This window comes from Camelus dromedarius, chromosome 15 (assembly GCF_036321535.1).
Source record: "Camelus dromedarius isolate mCamDro1 chromosome 15, mCamDro1.pat, whole genome shotgun sequence".
In the NCBI taxonomy this organism is placed as follows: domain Eukaryota; kingdom Metazoa; phylum Chordata; class Mammalia; order Artiodactyla; family Camelidae; genus Camelus; species Camelus dromedarius.
This window is the reverse complement of record NC_087450.1, coordinates 61,855,533-61,872,523: the sequence shown is the minus strand read 5'-3', so window position 1 is coordinate 61,872,523 and position 16,991 is coordinate 61,855,533. Positions and strand designations below refer to the sequence as shown.

Sequence of the window (16,991 nt, the reverse complement as noted above, 5' to 3'; positions counted from 1 at the left end):
CATGTGGTGGTGTCCTAGAGGTCTCTTAAACTGTCCGCGTTAAAAAATTCCTTTTTCTTTTTTCTGTTTAGCTTGGGTGATCAGAGGGTTATTGGCAGGGTGGTCAACCCTACTGTGAGTTCTAGGGTGGAAGACAGAGGTGGTGGCAGGTGGCCCAGGCTGATGGGGACACGCAGAGAGGAGAAGCCACCTGAAGGAAACACAAGGATCCTGAAGACAAACGGAGATGGCTAGTGATACTGAGGCTGCTTAAGACGCAACATTCACGTAACAAGATTTTTGAGTGATTATGGCACATCAGACACTGTTCTAGGCACTTGGAACGACATAAACAGAACCCTCACCGCACGGGCTGGCACTCCCTCGCCTCCCCGCAGCCGAAGGCGTGTGTGGAGCACTGTAGCACTGCTGCTCCTCTTGACTGCTCAGGGAGTCGAGACGCTCCTTGTGGCCGGTGCCCCGCCTGGACGGAGGAGGGGCATTCTCACCCCGGCCAGTCTCCCCGCCCCCGTGGCCTGCGCTGATGTAAGAAGCAGAGCAAGGCCGGTGAGGTTGGCTTTGCCCACTTGTAGAACTATCGGCTTTGGGGACGTGCTGCCCAGAAACGGGTGACAGTCTCCAAATTGCTTGTTTGCTTTTCTTGTTGTAAGCCTCCAGCCAAGACTTCCATTTAGGGTGAAAAATGCTTTTCTGGGGTGTGCTCTGAAACGCTGAATTTCGAGCACAGATTCCCTGATACGCCTGTGACCGTAGGAGCTGGAGGGGGCAGCGCCCGCTTGGGGGTGGCTGGTAAGCAATTCACGAGTGATGGTCACACACTGAGCCCCGAGATGCAGGCTGACGTTTAAACAGACGATGGGCCCGGAGCGCAGGCGCTTACTGGAGTCAGATTTACATCGTTTGTTGCTTCCAGCTCTTTGCTCTTTCTCTCTCGTGGTCCAGCCCCCAAAAGCCTAAACCTGCAGGTCCAGAAACACGGGGCTCTTGCAGGCAAGCCGCGTGGCGGGTCGCACCGCAATGTCTGGAAACAGGGTGACCGTGGGGTGAACGGGCGCTGCCTAAGCGAGCTTCTGGTGGAGGCGGCGGCGTTTCAGCCGGCGTTGTCTCTAGGGGGTGCCACGTGCCCTGGGCAGAGGCGAGACAGGGCAGCTCCGGGACGACCCCCCTGGCCCAGAGGATCAGGTGCGCACAGAGCTGTGCTCAGCATCACAGAGGCCCGGCTGTGTCGGAGCCACCCACCCACCACATGGGAGCAGCGAGAGGCAGCCACGGGGTGGGGTGCGGGGACTAGGGCGCTCGAGTGGACCCCTGTGGACACAGGGAGTTGCTCAGTAGGTGATGGCTCTTTTAATTGATCATAGTTGTTGTATCTCAAGCTAAACAATTGAGATAAATAATGCTAATTCAATTCAGCAACAGTGTGGCGTTAATGCACTTTGCAGTAAGACCCTGGGGCTGACGGGGGGCTGAGTCACAGTTATGGGGAAGGGGTTATGTCCACAGACGGCGCGTGGCAGGCACGGCCGGACGGCTCTGATGTTCGCTCCCTGCTTCCTGCTGTTGGGATAGTCCTGAGTTTCACCCGGAAACCAGGTACCAGCTGACGACCACCCTTCCAGCCTCCTGTGGAACCAGGTGTGCCGATGGTCTGAGCTCTGGCCGGTGGGACTCAAGGACAGGGGTGGCCCTTGGAGACACTGAGTGTATCCTCCTCCCTGATGGACTGGGAAATGTTGGTGTGCTTTTCTTTTCATTTTCATATTCTTTTCTCATTTTAGGTTACTGCAAGGTATGGAATACAGTTCTCTGGTCTACACAGAAGAAACCTGTTTATCTATTTTATATATATTAGTTAGTATCTGAAAATCTCGAACTCCCAGTTTACCCCTTCCCACCCTCATCCCCCCTGGTAACCATAAGTTTGTTTTCTATGTCTGTGAGTCTGCTTCTGTTTTGTAAATAAGTTCATTTGTGGTTTTCTTTTTTTCCCGCATATAAGTGATATCATGCGGTATTTTTCTTTCTCTTTATGGCTTATTTCACTTAGCATGATGATCTCCAGGTCTATTCATGTTGCTGCAGATGGCATTCTTTTATTTCTTATGGCTGAGTAGCATTCCATTGCATAAATATACCACAACTTCTTTATCCAGTCATCTTTTGATGGACATTTAGGCTGTTACCATGTCTTGGCTACTGTAAATACTTCTGCTATGAACATTGAAGTGCATGTGTCTTTTTGAATTAGAGCTCCCTCCAGATATGTGCCCAGAAGTGGGACTGCTAGATCATATGATAGGCCTATCTTTAGTTTTTTGAGGAACCTCCGTGCTGTTGTCCATAATGGCTGCATGCTGGTGTGCTCTGATTAGGCCATTTGATCATTTACTTCACAGTGAGAAATGCACGAACATGTTTTCCTGCTGGTGTCAGCAGCAAGGTAATGTCCTTGCCCAGGAGGAGTCCCCCAAAGCAGGCATGTTCATGCTTGCCTGGGGTGTTGGGGCTGTGCCTGTCCTGTGATGGTTCAGGTGGCCTTCCTGGCAGGTGTGAGGGGGCACTGACTGACCCACCCTCCAGCCTCGGCATTTTGGTTACAACCTCAAGGACTATGGAAACGGCTTCTTGGGCTTCGTGGATGCCCTCGGTTAGGATAAGAGATCGTTTTCCCCTTTCTGTACGAGGCCGACCCTGCGTGGGCCCCGACCCTGCGTGGGCCCCAACCCTGCGAGCTGTATGTTGTCAACCGCAGGCTGCAGTCACTGTGCGCTGTTTCGCTCTGGGGGCACCTGCTGGTCGCCTGGACCACAGCCTGTGTTGGTTTTGCAGTTTCACTAAGAGGGGGCTGGAGATGCTCAGAGCCTCCCCTGCTTCTCCACATGGGAGCTGGATTCAAGAGAGGTTTCACAGCAGAGGTTGTCATGACGCTGGTCCAGTCTGCAGCTTGACAGTGAGGTGGAGATGAGCATGGGGAGCGTGGGGAGGTGGGCTGTGCATCGCGTGGACCAGCGTCAGCCCAGCGAGGTGGGCGTTCACTTCATCCTCCAGAGAGCATCGCATGTGGCGCCTCAGGGAAGTTTCAGATCAGCTTGTCCAGTTCTCAGAACCGGAAACTGAGGTCTGCGTCCAGGAAGTAACTGGGCCATCTTAGCAGCAAAGCCTACTGCAACCTCCAAAAAATTTCCAGCCCTAGTCTAGTCATTCCCCCACCACAAGTCATTTTGAGTTTTTCAACGGAATATTGGCCCTGATGGTAGGCATATCTTTAAAAATCTCTGTCAGTTGGCATCTTTTATGTTACTTTTTATATTATTTCCTCTCATTGACTTGTGCATGAGGTCTAAAAATAAAATATTATTAAAGTACTAATAAATATAAATAAGACTGTTAAAAAAATGATCACTTCCTTTCCGCCTCTCTTGAGAACATAGGGTTGGGACCCACGTGATACTCACTGAAGTATTGCTATTCATGTTGCTATAGTAAAACGAGGCTTTTAGTTTATAAATGTGTAAAATATTTCTCTTATTTTCCCCCTGGAGTCCTTCTCTCTCCTTATTCGTTCACAGTGTAAACTTCCTTTTCTGAGAATCTGTTAATCTCCTCAAATGAGCGAATTGGGTTGAAAGCACAGATTTATTTAAATAACTGTATGTCAGTACTGCTGCATTTTGAAAATGTGAAATGCTTTTTAAGGTGTTAGTTCATAACGTGGCATGCTCCGTTACGAACAAGCACTGCAAAGGAAATTGGCTGCTCCAGCAGCGAGAAACCCGATTTGGTTGCAGGTGTTCTGCCATTTCTTTCCTGTCAGCATGCAGGTGTGGGGGCCATTCTAGGACCACGAGACGGCTCTCTGTCTCTCTTCCAGAAGTCTCTACATGTTAGAGAGCAGGTTCACCCAGCAGGTTAATGTTCTAAGCAGATGGCAACTGAATTTACAGAAAACATTTGTTTTCTCCAGGAAGTTGCAGAGCCCTGTTATTACTGGGTCATCAGAAAAGGCCTTACAGAACGAACGCGTTTGTCTATCTTATGTGCAGTGGTCAGTATCCGCTATCTTGGTCTGATTTATCCCTTCCCCCGCATAACTATAGTCAGTATCTTGCTGTAACCTAGAGTGAGAGAGTATGAAAACGAATGTATGTGTGTGTGTGACTGAAACGCGCTGCACACCAGAAATTGACCCAACAGTGTAAACTGACTATACCTCAATAGTAAAGAAAAGGGGCACCACAGGGCTTCCTCTTTTTTCTTTAATTTTTTTAAACATTTTTTATTGAGCTATAGTCATTTTACCACGTTGTGTCAAACAGGGCTTCCCTCTTTTAATGTCCCTGCTCTGTTTTAGAGTCGGGCAACCTGCACTTCCCAGCAGCCTGCGTTTATCGTGAGAACACGGCAGACGCTCTTCTCCGCTGCTTGCTCTCGGGACAGCCGTTCGCGCGAACTGCACCACCTCCGACGCTGAGCGCTTTGGGCCGCGGTCCCGGCGGGCCTCGCTGCTGCCTTCAGTCCGGAAGCACGTGCCGCTCGGGACGCGGCGGTGAAAGCGGAGAATCAGGCCCGCTCGGCGCGGCACGGCCGGGTCGCGCCGCCGGCGAGCGTCCCTCTCGGGGCGCGGGGCCGGGCGCCCTCCGCCGGCTGCGGCCCCGCCGCCGGCGCGTCTCTCCTCTTGGCGAGAGAGGCGTTTTGACAGGACCGCTGCGGGCGGGCGGGCTGTCAGGCGGACCGGAGAACCGCGAGGAGCGGGAACAAAGGCCTCCGCCCTGCTGCCCGCGCGTCCGGACAGGGAGCCCCGCACCCCCGCGCGGCGGCGCTCAGCGGCAGGCGCCCTTGAGCCCGCGCCCGGACCAGCAGCCCGCTCCCCGCACCCCGCTCCGTCGGCCGGCCGCGTGCGGGGGCGGCTCTCGGCGGGGGGGCCGGGCGCCGGCAGCCCCCCGGGTGCCCCTGACTGAACAGGACAAGCCAGCTGGAGCCCCGGCGTGACGTGCGACCGGAGGACTCCCGCAGTTTCCGCTCTGGCGCTTGAACGTCTTGAACAGGTTGAAATGAACGCAAACCCGAAATGCGGGGACGAGAGCGCGCGAGGGTTCCACGGAACCCCGAGGGGAGCGCCGCGGCGCCAGGCCCGGTGAAGGCCCGGTCCCAGGCTGCTTGCCGCGGACACGCGCCCCGTCCCTTGACCCGGGCCTGGGGCCGCCGTCACTGTCGTTCCGGGACGGCTGCCGGCCCGCAGCCCGAGGGCTCTGCCCGTCGCGTGCCTGCAGACGGAGACCTGCGCCGAGCACGGCTGGTCCGCGTCCGGCCACGATCCCGTCGGCACCGGAGTAGCAGCCGCTGGGAGCCGGCGTGTGTTCCCTCTCCCGCTGGGAGCCGTTCTCACCGCCGCCTCTGTTCCTGCACATCCGTCTCGTCCTCCCGGGCGCTGGATCACAAGCCCATCCGTCAGATTCGGGCTTTCCCTGCTTCGGCATCAGCCCTGCACGCCCCAGGGGTGCTGGACCCAAAGGGCGGCAGAGCTGCCTCCCCTCAGGGCGGGGCTGGCCGGGGCGGCGCCTTCAGCCCTGGCCGCGGGGTGTCTTACGGCGCTTGTCCATTTTTTGAAGTGCGAGACGGTTTCAGCGCTGCGTGACCACGCCAGCCCCATCCCGGAGGACACCACAGCCGCTCCCTGCCCTGTCCTCTGGCCCCCTGAGCCTCGGTTTCCTCATCCGACAAGTGGAGCTATTGATACCCCCCTGTCGGCCTCGTAGGTTTCAGGGAGAACGTGAGACGAGCAGGGAAGAAGGACCTTTCTGAAGTGCAGGTGCCGTGCAAACGTGAGGTGCTGCTGTTGCTTTGTTTCGGAAGAGCAAGCCCAGGTCTGCTCACAGTGTTCGCTATGGAATCAGATTAAAAAATTAGCAATAGATTTCCTTTGGTATTTTTGTTTCAGAAAATAAATGTCACAGTTTCAAGAACATTCTCTATTAACGACATTTTTTTGAAGGCTCACAAAAATATTGATATAAGGCAGAAAGCCCTTGATTCCCTAAAATGCCTACAGAGTGGTTATATATAATGACCTTATAGCTGAACATGTAAAGAACTCGCTTGATTTCTGTGTTGGAGTCAGTATAATATAGAGCATGAACCTTTAATGCTTCTCATCTCAGATGAAGAATTAGAAAACACCAACTGCCTCCAGTGTGGCCATACTCCAGATTTAATTAAAAGACGTTGGTTGAAATCCAACAATTACGGTGTCTGAACTCTGATCATTTGTTACTTACCTTTTTTTAAGGTGTAGTTTTTAATGATGTTTCTATTTAGAGTCAGGGCACATCACAGTGACGTGTCTCGCACGTTACTTTCGCTTTCCCTTTACTTCCCGCTTGGGATAAACAAAACGCCCCCTTATTTCCGGAGGGCCGCCTCAGTGGGGTGAAGGGACACACCCCGCAGCGCCGCAAGTGCCATACACCCATCCTGAAGCAAAATGAGTCCAGTCAAACCCTTGGTTACTTCAATCAGAGAAAAGAGCAAAACTGACTTTGTGTTGACTTGGCTGCTGTTTTGAGCGAAATCATTAAAGAATTAGTTTTGGAAGAGTTGTAGGCTCTTTGGCACCACAGTCTTGAACCAGGCATGCCTCAAGGTTTGGAAGAATCCGATCTCAAATGAAAATAGTGACGTTTTGTGCACGACTGAATTCATAAATAAGGTCTAGGAACCACAGCACCCCACGGTTCAGCGTCTTTGTCATGGGTATGATTTATGTCTACACATTTGAAGCACAGGCTTTCTAGTGTAACGGCAGACTCTGTAAGCGACTTGCTCTTTGTGGCCTCTTTGCTCCTGTGTGAGGGTGCGGTAGGAGGTGCGGGTTCTGCAGAAGCAGGACTGGCGGGACTGGGGAAGCCTCGCAGGGACCCTGACTCTCGGATAGTGAACAGGTGCGCAGAGCGGAGCGGAAGAGCAGACAGCGTTTACTGAGGGGTGACTGGGCAGGAAGCTCGAAGCTGGGCGGGCGTGGGGCGCAGGTCATGACTCCAGAAAAAGCAAGACAAGTTCATGCACTCCTCCCAGCGTGTGAGGGGAAGGGTGACCTTGTTTTGTAACAAAGACCTTCAGCCTTACCGAGGTCAGCGTATTGCTTGAGGATGCCAAGGGTACCGTCCGCGGTGGAAAACCTAGTCTTGAGCGTCTTCTGGGTTGTTTTATCTCCCCACGTCAGCTGTAAGGGAGCTAGGAGAGTGATGCTTCACTCACCACAAAAGTAGACGATAACTCAGGTCGACCATGATAGTCCGGTGAAGGCAGGAGGACCACCTTGGCCGTGGCCTGAAGATGAATACTCGACGTGAGCAAACGGCTGTTATGGGGATCCGCGTGCACGGGGGAGGACTGGGCGGTACGTGCTCAGCTGGGCTCCGGGAGCCCTGGCCGGGTGATGATCCAGGCAAAACCTTTTATTTCACTTTCAACTCACTGACCTCTCTGGCGAGGTCACCTTGAGCATTAGGAAGAAGACCCAAGATTCCAGATATTTGGTGGGGAAATTCCTGTGGGCCTGCAGGGTGTTACGTAACGTCTGTGATGTCTAGCCTAGCATCTAGGGTCTTCTAGGTGTTCAGTGAGGATCTGTCCTGTAACAAGATACATACTGTTAAAAAAGAAATTAACACAACATTGTAAATTGACTACACTTCAATTAAAAAAAATTTTTTTTCTAAGTAGACGGTTGAATTGAGAGAATGCAATTGGTAGGTTTCATCGGCCACTGGATGTCACTGTTTATCCACCAACAGAGGATCAGCTTTTTTTTTTTTTTTTCCCCTCCCTCCACCTGGTCAGGACGAAAGACTCTGGAAGCTGCTCCAGGTGCAGAGATTTCCAGCTCGTTTCTCATAAGTGAGCTGTTTTCTCTCGGGAATAGAGTGAGTCCTGAGTTATTCAATTCAGGAGACTTTTCTCCTCACAGCTTAGATCAAGAACTGGTGTGTTGTCTTTCCTTCTTTTTCTTCTCCCCTGGAGAAGTTTCCTCTTGCTAACATAAACAAGAGCTTTTATCTTGCAGCTCATCTTGGAAACAGGAACACTGGTTCGTACCAGACTGTGATGTTTCATATGAACCTACCGCAGGCGCTTGGAATAAATCCCTACCTTGTTAGGCTCTGCCAATCCCCATCATGGCTGCAGACAGGGTCCCTGGAATCTTGGGGTCATTCTTACTCTCTGGGGCAGTAAAAAAAAATAGATTTGAATTCCACGGCTGCCACCACCATTTGTTATCTGTGTGACCTTGGAGGTGTTACTCGATGTCTCTGATCCCCACTGTCCCTTGCCCTTGGCAGACCTGCCAGTCCCACCTCCTTGGGTTTGTGGGGCAGAACCAAGTTAGAACTCAAAATGCCTTAAAAGTGCCTTCTTTTCCTGGGACCTCTGGTAACGCCTGGGTTGACTGGGTGGATTATCTAAGGAAGATCACGTTCCCTTTGCTCTTCCCTAAAATGGTCTAACATAACCCACTATGTCTTTGTAACACAACCTAGTATGGGTTGGTCCAAATAGCTGGAACTCCCAAGTCAGAACCTCACTGTGCAAGGCACATAACTGACTAGCTTATCTGAATCATCTTTGTGGATGTCAGCAGAGAACCTAGAAAACTGCAATCTGAAGACAAGAAGGAGTCCAGGGTTCACGTACCTGAATCCTTTCCTGAATGCTGTTTACTTACTCCAGCATCACACGGAGATCCGCAGAATCTTATAGCTGGGAGCTCTTCCTTAAAATTTCCCTAAAGTGTAAGACCACGGATGTGAATGAGGAAGATCTGTGGAAAATAGGAAGCCCATTTTGACAGTTCTTGGTGACCACAGCCCCTGTCCCCTTTGCTCCCCACTCCTCCTCTGGGAGACTTGTGTCCAGCCACACCATGCACACCACCCACACGGTCCCCGCCATCGACACCATCCACACAGTCCACACAGTCTACACAATCCACACCATCTGCAGCATCCACACCACCCGCACGGTCCCCACCATCCACACCGTCCACATTGCCCACACCACATCCTCTACTTTAACTTTACACTGAAGAGAAAAAGATCACCACTTAGTTTCCTGAATCGATGTATTCCAGATGGATTCACAAGGCTAGTTACCATTAATTGAATCTTTTCTCTGTGCAGGGACTGTGTCGGGTCTTTTATTTCCACAATTTCATTTAACCCTCACTGCACCCCACGAGGTACTCTGAGTCATCTCTAACTTACAGGTGAGAAAACTGGGGTGCGAAGAGAGGTCAAAGGGCTCGCACGGGTCACTTGGCTAACTAAACAGCAAAACCTGGTTGAGCTCCTGCTGGCTCTGATGCCTTTGCTTTTAGGCACTCAGCTACTCACAGTGTGACGATTATGATTTTATCAGAACCACCTGGTGGAGCTCAGTTAAACTTGCAAAGACTGAAAGACACAACAGTGATGGCCTGCTTGGTGTACTGGCGTTTAGCGAGAGTCTCAGATGAGTGGTGGGCCAGGTGTATTTGGGTGAGGGAGGCTGAGCTTGGTTATCTCTGCAAATTCATGTATACAAAAAGAAGGAACTCCTACTCATATGCTTTAAAGGCTTAGCTCATGTCAAGGAAGAGAGTTTGTGAACATCCAGGCTCGTTAGCGGGTGGGAGGGGCTGCAGCTATTTGCAGCGGAAGCCGCATCAGTGAAGGTTTACCCTCTGCGTATTGATTGCCCGAGGGCTTTCATTAATATTGATTTAGGAAATGCCAATGGCTTTATGCTGCTGAATATTCATCGCCACCATCATTGGAAATATGTCAGTCTGTCCTGAGGTGGAGGCAGCGCTGGGATTTCAGGGACTCAGGACAGGCAGGCCGAGCGTCAACGTGAACTTTCTGTTTGAGCCTTTAATTGCTTCTTGGAGGCCATCAGACATTCACTTAGCCTCCTCTTCCCAGGAATTTTTATGTTTTCTTGACTCTGTCTCTCAAATGACCAGGAGGATGGGGGTTTCCATAAGGCTTAGGAGCTTGGTGCCCAGGTTGGAGGCATTGGAATTGCATCTGGGGACAGAACTGAAGTCTGGGTTTATCCCTAAAGACTTATCCAGTCCTTTAAAATGTAATATCTGACTAAGTCCAGCGTGGTGGGAAGAGGCATAAAGTATCACATAAAGACACTCTTGGGGCGTAACCTGCAGGCGGACACACCGGACCCCGTCCTTCCCGGGGGTGGGCCTTTGGGGGACAAGTTCTTGCATCTCTGCAGGACAGTGCAGGGAGCTGAGTGGTGGTGCTGCACCCCCGAGGGCAGAGAGCCGACAGTCTGGTTCTGCGGGGCACTGCTGGGGTGGACCCAGCCTCCGCACTTAAACCTCTTGTCCCAATTTCTTCACTTCCCAAATGGGCAGATTCCTCTTTTTATTCCCCAGGGTTAGTGGAAGGGTGAGACATTATCCTGATGTGGAGAACCCAGAACATTTGAAAGTACGATAGATTAGATGTGCACCACAGAATCTTTCGGAGGCAAAAACTTGCAGATGGACAGAACGTTTGCCGCTTCTCACAACTTTGTGACATTAGTCAAGTCACTTACTTCCGAGCTTCAGTAAAACGAGTCTTCTCTTTAGAAGAAGAGTAATGGAACCCACTCCATCGCGTGACTGTCCGTGGACACTGTGCACACAAGTACTTGGTACACAGTGTGCACTCGCATAGTGACAACTTTCTTCCCCTCTTCTCCCTCCTCTGTCCCTCTTATTAATTGACCCGTCTCATGAAGAGCTGATTAGAGAATTGATGTCGTGTGGGAATGGGGTTCCTATTTATAGATCGTGAACGCACTGGCCTTTGGGAAAATCACTGAGACCCTGTGCCAAACCATTTGTCTTTCCTCAGTCTTACACTGTAATCCTGTTTTCCCAGTATAATTTGTTAGATCTGTTCAGTTTACGTGTTTTGACGTGATCTGGAGAAACCATGGAATTTATCACAACACTTGGATGTGTAGCACAGCTTTTCCCGCTCAGTAGTTCTAATATAATCCAAATATATGTTCAGTTTGGATTATTAATTATTTATCTATTAGCAAGAAGGACTTGAGGCTATTTCCAATGAAGGCCAGTAGAGAATATAGTAAAAAAATGAAAAAGAGGGAGAAATAAGGAGCTAAATGAAGCAGCAGTAACACACCGCGCATCGGGGCGCAGAGGGCTCCTGTGCTTGAATGTGCCGTTAGCGCTAAGCTTCCCAGCAGTGGCGGCAAAACTGGGTAAAGACAGCCAATGGGTTTGTGTTTTTCATTGTCAGATTAAAAAAACACCGAACTATGCTTTTCACGAAAGCCCACCTTTCCTTGACATAAATTCTAACACGAGTCTTTGGAGACATGGGTGGAAATGATGGGTACTGCCGGCTTGTGGGGAAGAGTCTGTGTCCCCCGCCACCTGGCCTCCTGTTAGCACAGAGCACCTTGTGTAAGAGGAGCTAGGTGAGGGGGCTGGGCTCGCGGGTCCAGGTGCACGGCCCTGCATCCAGGAATGGGGCTTAGACACTTCCTGAGTGGGAGGACGGTGCAGACAGGCAGACTTGTGTGCTGAGTTTGCGGGCGATTCCAGCCCCAAACACCCTCTAATCCGTTCAGTCCTGCTTGCACCTTGGTCGGCCTGAGGCACCTGGTCTGTGTGTGGGCTGAAGAGGAAATCTGGTTGTACTGACTTGGCTTCTACAATGGAAATCCGCAGACCTCAGAGCGCTGCCCGGGAACTATTTCTGTTCGATTCGGTTCAATTCAGTTTAATTCCGCACTTGAATTTCAGGCAGTGCAGCCGACCTCAGCAAGCTCCTGCTACGTGAGGGAGGACCCCAGGTGGGCCCGGGGAGGGGTGCCCAGGCCAGCGAGGCTTGGCTCCTGTCCTGGGGTGCGGGCTTCTGGCCAAGGAACCGCCTGCCAGCGGAGAGAGTGGAAACAGGGCTTTCCAGGGACCCAGAGCAGAGCCGCCGGATCGGCTCAGAGAAGCACCAGCTCTGGGGAAATGGTTTAAAATTCATAGCGATCGGGTCCCCTTCTGCGTAACGGTCCCGCTTCTGTTATATATTATTGCGGAGTTTCCAATTATGCTGCAGTTTAAAAAATATTTTTCCTGAGGGTTAATGTTTACATTTACAAATGTGTACAGCTTAACTAACAGCTTAAATGGAAATTTTAATGCAGTCTATGAATTGTTGCCTCATTTGCATATTTCATCAATTCACCCTCATTCTGGGTTGTGTACAGTGCAGTCAGTAGAATTAGAAAGGACCGTGCGTTTAAAAATTTTCCTTGCAGAATGCGAAATGCTGGCCGTTAACTGCAGCCTTACCAGCGGCCTGTTGTGCCGAGCGTGTGATGAGGGAGGGAGGGATTCCTGGAGACTTGGAACGTATACACGTTGTGTGGGAACGCGCCCGAGCAGGGTAGCTGCCCAGCAGGCGCGGGGGCGTCCCTGGCGGCCGTGGTCCGTCCGCCCTCCGCTGGGACCCCGTGCTGTTCTCCTTGGCGTCCGCGCGTCCCCAGGTCTGGGCCCAGAGTCGGAACTGCAGGCTTGATCATCCAGCCAGCTGTGCAGTGCGGCATCGGCGCCGAAGACGTCCGGACGGGTTGTGAGACTCCTCCTGCAGGCGGCCGGTTCCGCTCCCAGCCAGGGTGCGTCCGGAACCGGCCTGCTCTGGGTACCGCAGGCGGTCCCCTCGGAGGGGAACCGAGTCGGCAGGGCCCCCTCCTGCCTGCTCTGGGCCATTCGTGTCCTCCTGGCAGAGGGCATGGGCGGCGCCTCCGGGCGTGTGCAGCGTGGCGTGGGTGTAGACACGAGGAGCGGCGCAGAGAGGAGGCGGGTTCTCTGCCGGCCGCGCGTGGATGCTCGCGCCACGCGTGCTGGGGACGCCCCTTCCCGCCGCCTGTAACTCGCCGGCTCCCTGCCTGAAGCACCGCCGGGCGGTTAGCGTCCGTCTCAGCCTGGACCGAGCTCCGGAAGGGAAGGCGCCGGTGGAAGAGGAAGGACAGCACGTTGCGAGGCAGATCCCAGCTGGCAGACGCCACGGGAGGGGCGGGGGGCCTGGCCTCGGGGGCGGCGGCGCCTGCGCTCGGTGCGCCCCTGCCGGGCCGGGGGCCGCTGCGCGTGCTTTTCCCCCTCTACGTCTTTTCTTTTCTTTTTTCTTTTTTCTTTTCTTTTCTTTTCTTTTCTTTTCTTTTCTTTTCTTTTCTTTTCTTTTCTTTTCTTTTCTTTTCTTTTCTTTTCTTCTTTTCTTTTCTTTTTCTTTTTTTTTTTTTTTACTGTTTGGAATCTGTATATTTTAAAAAGAATGTTTTTTAATAACCATGAGTTGGTGTTTCCCTACCTCTAAATTTTTATTTCTCCTTTTTCTTATTATTTTCCTACCCCATTAGCGAGTTTGAGACAGCAGGCTCTACATTCTGTCCTCAGGGAGAGTTAGGAATAGAATTCATAGACGTGGTGGGTTGATTGCCCAGGCAGTCTTTTGTAAATTCACAGTAGACGTGGTACCCTAATGCTAAAGCCTCTGATTTGTCTCAAATACCTTTTGCCAAAAAAGAAGTGAATTCTTAAAATTCCAAATTTGTTGGTTTTTTTTTTAGTATTTTAAAATATTTTGTTTTTTATGACGTGTAGTTGATTTACAATGTTAGTTTCAGGCGTGCAGCAAAGCGATTCAGTTACACATACATATGTAGATATTTTTCAGAATTGTTTGAGTTTTTAATCATCATCATCATCATGATAGTAGCGAAGACATCATTGAATGAGCCCTTGCTCCTCCTTACTCCTTACTCCTGTATTTTGTCTTTTGTTTTCACAGTGATCAGGTAAGGTGGGGAATATTCAGAAGGGGAGTGTAGCCTCTGAAATGTCACCCAAGTTGCCCGCAGTGAGAGTCTGGCAAGTGGTGGAACAGACCACGACTCCAGACCACACCGGTGAGGCTTCAAAGCCCAGGCCAGGGCTTTCAGAACCTCTCAGTGCGCGTGAACAACACGCAATCACCAATCCCCTTTTGCAGAGAAAGAAAAGTGAACTCAGGGAGGCCCGGGGGTGCAGGACAGGTGCAGCTGCTGGGAACTGAGCGTGCTCACTCGGGGTCCTCTGAGCTTGTCCGTGTCCTCACCTGTCCCCCGGAGCTGCAGGCAGTCCCTCCCCTGGGGGGGCAGGTGCGGTGCACACAGGCTCCCTGGTTCCTCATGTCTCTCGCAGGGCTCCCTAAGTCTGGGCTCAGGAGGAGTCTCAGAAGAGCGGCTTTTGGGGTGTGTGTGGAAGAGGAGGGAAGATACCCAAGCTCTCACTGCAGCCGTTTAAAGGGCTTGGCTTTGGGGATCAGGAGCCGGGGGTGCGGGGTGGTGCCTACACATCGTCCCTGCGGGGCTGTAAACCACAGCCTGCGGCACTGCGCGCACCCCCGATGGGGTGATGGTCGCAGACCTGCCATTCAGAGCGTGTCTGCCTGGGCCCCGCACCACGGCCCTGGACGGTGGGGAGGTTATTTCCTCTTTCTAGGGAAAGCAGCTAAAGCTTGGGGCGATGACGTTCTTCTCCAGGGCGGCACTGCTAATTCGGTTGCTCGGCGGGGACTGAGCCAGGTCTCCGTGACTCCAAAGCCTGAACGCTTGTCCCCCGGGGTCTGTCTCCCTGCGTATTTATGCCTCCAGAAGAAAGGGAGAAACCAAGGTGTATTTTAACCATTTAAAAAAATGACAGTATTTTTATTCTTTCCCCCTCTCCCTATCCCTCTGAAGGCTTGCCTGAGCGAGGGTGACAGAAGAAAAATCAAGACAAGTAACTTAAAATCCTAAAATGAGATTTGAGTGCTTCGTGGCTTTCCTTACCTGTGCAGGTGGGCAAACGGTGCTTCTTGTCTCTCCGGCTATTCATTGACCTGTTCAGCCTCGTGCTTATCTGTGTTCCCTAACATGAGGAAGGGTCAGAGTTCATGAGACTGGCTGGGAATGCCTGTGACGGAGTGTGTCTTACTCGTTGTCCTGTGACAGCCTTTAGGGAAATGGCTCGTCTTACAGGCTCTGAGTCTCTGAGTCTCTCCAAGTTAAAAAGAAAACCATATGCAGTGGTTCTCTACAGCCCGGAAGGACGCTGGAGCAGGGCCCTGAGGAGCAGAAGTCACGAGATGGAGGGAGGCAGATGCGGGGAAGGACTCGGGACCTCTGTGCCCTCTCCTGAGTCCCCTGAGGAGCAGGGTTACCTCTGTCCCCGGGGTGGCAGTTTCAGACTGTCACCATACTTTCAAGCTGGGTCTGCCTATCAACATTTTGTCAGCACGACTCTGGCCAATGTCATCCCGTACTGAGATGCCCTCCTGCTGGCCGCAGAGGACGGACGAGCCTCGGGGTGAGCAGGCATTGGTGTGGGGTTGGGGGGGGACTGGGGGACGCTGTGCGGGGTGAGTATGGAAGCAGCTCTCTGGGTCGGACAGAGGGGGCGAGGAGCTGTCGGGGAGAAGCCCTGGACCCAGCGTCTTAACTCTTGCTTTCCAGGCTGGGGTGACTAAGAGCCTGGGTGCTGTGATGAACGCGAGGTGTGAAAAGATACATATGCTGCTGTCTTTGATGTGTTCACATTGCGGAGGTGGGGAGAGCGCCCACTGCTGAGGAGGCTTCATTTCCGGGTGCTCCTTGTCTGATGTCCTACAACACTGCCCTGTGCAAACGGCGGGTGTATGAGCGTATGTGCGTATGAAATAGACAGATGATGGACAGATAGGTAGGTAGGCGGGAGATAGTTTGATGACAGATGGATAGTTGGGTGGATGGATGGACAGACAGAAGACAGATGATGCTACGCAGAGAGACAGACAGGAAGATCAACATTTATGGAACCAAAGCATTATCTACACCGTCAGGTAAACTCTGACGTGCTGGCGGACAGTGATGACCGCAGCAGGTGCCTTATTTACAGACTAAGTCCCCGCTGTGGCGCACACAGTGACCCACGGTACGCCTGCCGCCTTGGTTGGCAGAGTCCTTGGTTGGGCCTCAGAACTGACTGCAAGGCACCCGTTGTACGTAAACTAGCAAGTGAGAAATGTACACATCTTCTCCAGTTTGTTTATTACTTTAATCATTTAAGAACCACCTCGCCTGCAAAAATGTCCCGAAGACTTAAAGGCACGGGAGTGGTGGTGTGATAGCAGAATAGCAGAGGCTGGAAAGAGGTTGGACGGTGACCCCTGAAAGCCTGTAGTCGGAGAAAAGCTTCCTGGAAAGATACGTCCAGTGTAAACTGTATATATTCCATCTTCATTTTGAAGAAAAACTAACTTTCCCAAAAAAGAAACGTTAAATCAAAAGTAACCAATGTCGTGGCTTTATTTTACTTATTTTTTTCTGAGCAGGTACTTACAGATATTTCTTGTTTAATCCCTTGAACTTCCATGAACATTTCTTAAGTCCACCAATTAATCTGTTTTCTGAGTTAACCAAAGGAAACAAATGTACCGCAATTCACCAGTGAAAATGCCTTTTCCCCCAGATAACACTAACGCAATATGGCTGGTACTCCCTAGCAAAACACCACCCTTACTTGCACAGTCACAGCACACAGGCTTCTGGTGGAGCCAGGCTGAGTTCCACGGACATGAGAGCTCCTTATGTGAGCACATCATGACCAGTGAGCAGCCTAATGTGTCTCAGAACCATTGAAAAGAGACAGACAGGAAAAAAATGAGAAAAAAATTGCAAAATGTTATGGAACAGTTTGTGCATTTCCTTTCTATCTGGCTTCAATCTCGTAGCATTTTCTTGGTCTAAAAGAAATATCACCTTTCAAGTTTCCGCGTTGTCTGATTTAAAACCCCACCGCTGGGAGTCCTGAATGGCGCATAGGGCTTGGGGTAGGGTTTTCCGTTCCAGCACAGTGACGTGAGCTAGCACGGAGGTTGCCTGTACGATGTCTGGGTTACGTTTAGGCCTTGTCAGACATGGAGAAG

At 51.6% G+C, this 16,991-nt stretch overlaps 1 long non-coding RNA gene across 4 annotated transcripts in view; it reads left to right on the top strand.

The window, feature by feature from the left end:
- Positions 1–16,991, top strand: part of LOC135323092 (uncharacterized) — a 91,166-nt gene that overhangs the window by 18,166 nt on the left and 56,009 nt on the right. The window lies entirely within an intron of this gene.